Source organism: Cyprinodon variegatus, unplaced genomic scaffold (assembly GCF_000732505.1).
Source record: "Cyprinodon variegatus isolate N-32 unplaced genomic scaffold, C_variegatus-1.0 Scaffold1839, whole genome shotgun sequence".
NCBI lineage: Eukaryota > Metazoa > Chordata > Actinopteri > Cyprinodontiformes > Cyprinodontidae > Cyprinodon > Cyprinodon variegatus.
The window spans coordinates 32,313-35,682 of NW_015152292.1; the positions used below are offsets into that span (position 1 = coordinate 32,313).

The 3,370-nt window shown below is 34.9% G+C and overlaps 1 long non-coding RNA gene across 1 annotated transcript in view; it reads left to right on the forward strand.

The window, feature by feature from the left end:
- The first annotated feature begins 1,983 nt into the window (after window positions 1–1,983).
- Window positions 1,984–3,370, forward strand: part of LOC107104670 — a 13,402-nt gene continuing 12,015 nt past the window's right edge. The window contains exons 1-2 of the long non-coding RNA XR_001482275.1: window positions 1,984–2,588; window positions 2,698–2,935. This is a non-coding gene — a long non-coding RNA (uncharacterized LOC107104670). The remainder of the gene's footprint in view (window positions 2,589–2,697; window positions 2,936–3,370) is intronic.

The following is a 3,370-nucleotide window of genomic DNA, read 5'->3' on the forward strand; positions in this document are numbered from 1 at the left end:
AGATCTTTTCTCATAATTACGAGATCTTTTCTCATAATTACGAGATCTTTTCTCATAATTTCGAGATCTTTTCTTATAATTACGAGATCTTTTTCATAATTTCGAGATCTTTTCTCATAATTACGAGATATTATCTCATAATTACGAGATCTTTTCTCATAAGTACAAGATATCTCATAATTACAAGATCTTTGAGAAAAAATTTGAGAAAAAATTTCAGAAAAAATCTCGTAATTATGAGATAATATCTCATAATTACAAGATCTTTTCTCATAATTACGAGATAGTATCTCATAATTATGAGATCTTTTTTCATAATTAAAGACAAACTTTGGAAAAAAAGTTCTTTATTTTCCAAAATCTTGGAAAATGAAATAAAAAGTAATTATTTAAAAAAGCCTTTTGTATAAATATTGATATTTTGAAAATAATTATCATGAAATATTCAATTATGATAAATATAATAATAAGTAGATATTAAAAGATAAAAATATATATATCATAATAACATTACCTTGTTTTTATTTCATGACCATATTATATATTTGTTTGAGAAAATTATGAGAAAAAATCTCATAATTATGAGATAATATCTCATAATTACAAGATCTTTTCTCATAATTACGAGATAGTATCTCATAATTACGAGATCTTTTCTTATAATTACGAGATCTTTTCTCATAATTACGAGGTATTTTCTCATAATTACGAGATCTTTTCTCATAAGTACAAGATATCTCATAATTACAAGATCTCTACCAGATTGCGTTTGGTTTTAGTTTTTCATATGAATCGACATGCTGCATGAAGTTGGGACCTGGTCGTTTTAAGCGATTCTGAAGCTGTCATGATCTCTGCGCTGATGGTTCGGTTTTTCCCTTTCCTCCTTGCTCCTCTGTCTAAGCGGCAGTCCCGCGATCTTAAAACAATTCTTAAATCGTAAAATAAAATGTAAAATAAAGTCATAAATGATCAGTCTATGTCTATCATATATATACATAACAATATGCTGGATATTGCTGCTCGTGCCACCTAACAGGCGTCACGCACTATGCGTGGAAGAATCGGCCAGTAATCTGATCAGCTAAGCACTGCGTGTTTAATTCCTCAAACTAATGACACGAAGTACCTTGAGCAGTAGGCGAACGTCGGGATCATGCGGGAATTGCGGGCGGGAGCGGAACAAACTATTACAGGAGCGGGCGGGACTGGAAAAAGACCTCTATCACATACCTAAAAGGAAATAAAAGTATATGAAATCCAACAACCCACTTATTGTTCACGTTTCATGTAGTGGAGATCAGCAGAGACTGTCCTTCCTGATCTCCTAAATATCACATATTTTCTCCTAATTATGAGATAAGATCTCATAATATTGAGATCATGATCTCATAATTACGAGAAAAGATCTCGTAATTATGAGATAAGCAGTCAGATTTTTTTTTCTTCTGTGAATGCAATACGCTTCCGTAGAACACAAATATAGACTGAAGTACTACATTTCAACCAGGAAAAAGTAATTTTCCTTCTGGGTTTAGTCTTTAATGATTACACGTGCACTCCATTTTCAATTTCATTTTTATAGTATATGGTTTACAACAGTTTTCAACGGGATGAGAACAAATTTGGACACTGTGAAACAACAAGAATTTGTTTAAGTAACGTGTGGAAAAGAACAAGGATCTGTTTGTTTTCAGAGAAAGGAGCAGACACTGTTGTCAGCGACCAACTTTCAAGCAAACCTTTGTGTTTTATTTTTAATTTTAAATCAGTATCACTGGCGATACTCTGCTATAACATGTGAAGGGAAGAATAAAACAGTAAAGCTCAACTTTCATATGCATAAACCTCATACACGTAAAACCTTTCACTTGCTTCCACATGTGTACTGAGCTATCAGTGTAAATTTCATGTGTGTGGGACAATCTTTATGTTAAAAACAAGGGGGATGCATTTTGTGGCAGGTCCTAGCCAAAAACTGCATCCCCTGCTATCTCAGAGGAGTTGACACTTGTACGTCTGTATTCCTGTATATTCATCAGTAATTAAGTACAAGGATCAAATGCATATTCTGCCCTGTAAAACAATGACAGTGCAATTGTCGCTTCATATGATCTGAAGCCCCATTTGGAGCTTTTAAACAGGATTTTGAAAAACTTTGATAAATTGCTGCTGTAATATTATAGATTTTTTAGAAAAAAAAGCTAGCAGATGTGCATAAACAAACAAAAAAATACAATACAGTTCAGTAAAATACAGTTCTGTTTTATGCCTCATTCTTGTAAGTTTAAAATGTTCCAATGCTCCTGAATGCACCATAGCTTTCTGACGCGCAGCAAACGCATCTCACTGGTCTGTGAACGCTGTGCTGTGTAGGTGCGCGTTTGATTTTCCACTTAAGAGAAAGCTTTGCAAACTCAAAACTCACGTCGGCTATCACGGTTTAGTGTTGTGTGTAAATAGCAAGAGACCACAACAAATAAATCAGCCGTACCATGGTCAAAATCTTTGGATTTAATGTTGTTCAAAAAATCCGTACTTTTTTAAATGAATCTGCCAAATAACCACAACTTTTTTTCCCACGAGAGGTATTTTTAAATGTTTTTATATCATTAATATAATATAATATAAATTAATATAATAAGAACCTAAGCTCCATTGAACATATTTTAATCCGTTTTCCTCTTCGATATGCAGTTCAACAGAGCGAGGCGCGCTCCCGCGACTGGGGATGCATATTTCGGCAGGCATGCACTTTTAGGCATAATACCCACACCGCCCTTCTTCACGTGCCTGTTCTCATTATGGAGCCCTTCAGAAATGTGCTCTCATCAGGGGGGCGGTCTTATTATGACAGTGGCAGAACCTGATACAGTAGAAAGGTTCATGTCACGAAGAACCTCAATGGAGGAAACACGTCTACGATGGCTGCTCTGTAAGTAAAGCATTTAAGCCTTTTTTATTTAGGAGTTTTAACTCTCTAAATGTTTATTAAGGTCAAAACACAAAATAGCTCTGTTTCAGAAAGTAGGAGGAGTCAAAATCCAGAATAAATTGAGAAATAAATCCATGTATAATCAGAATTTTCAGTTTCAGAAAGCTGGATATAATCACTGAACTGACTCAGTGAACAAACGGTGCTCAGTAGCATGATTTCCTGATGTTATTCTCAATCAGCTGGACATTTAAGAAGAGATCAGACACTAAAAACACCTCAGAAATGTTGTCCTTTGCTGCAGCAGCCTGTAGATGTTGGACAGTAAATGCTCATAATGCTCTACACCAGGCATGCCCAAACTCGGTCCTCGAGGCCTCCTGCCCTGCAGGTTTTAGAGGTTTCTCTGCTTCAGCACAGCTGGTTATAATGATT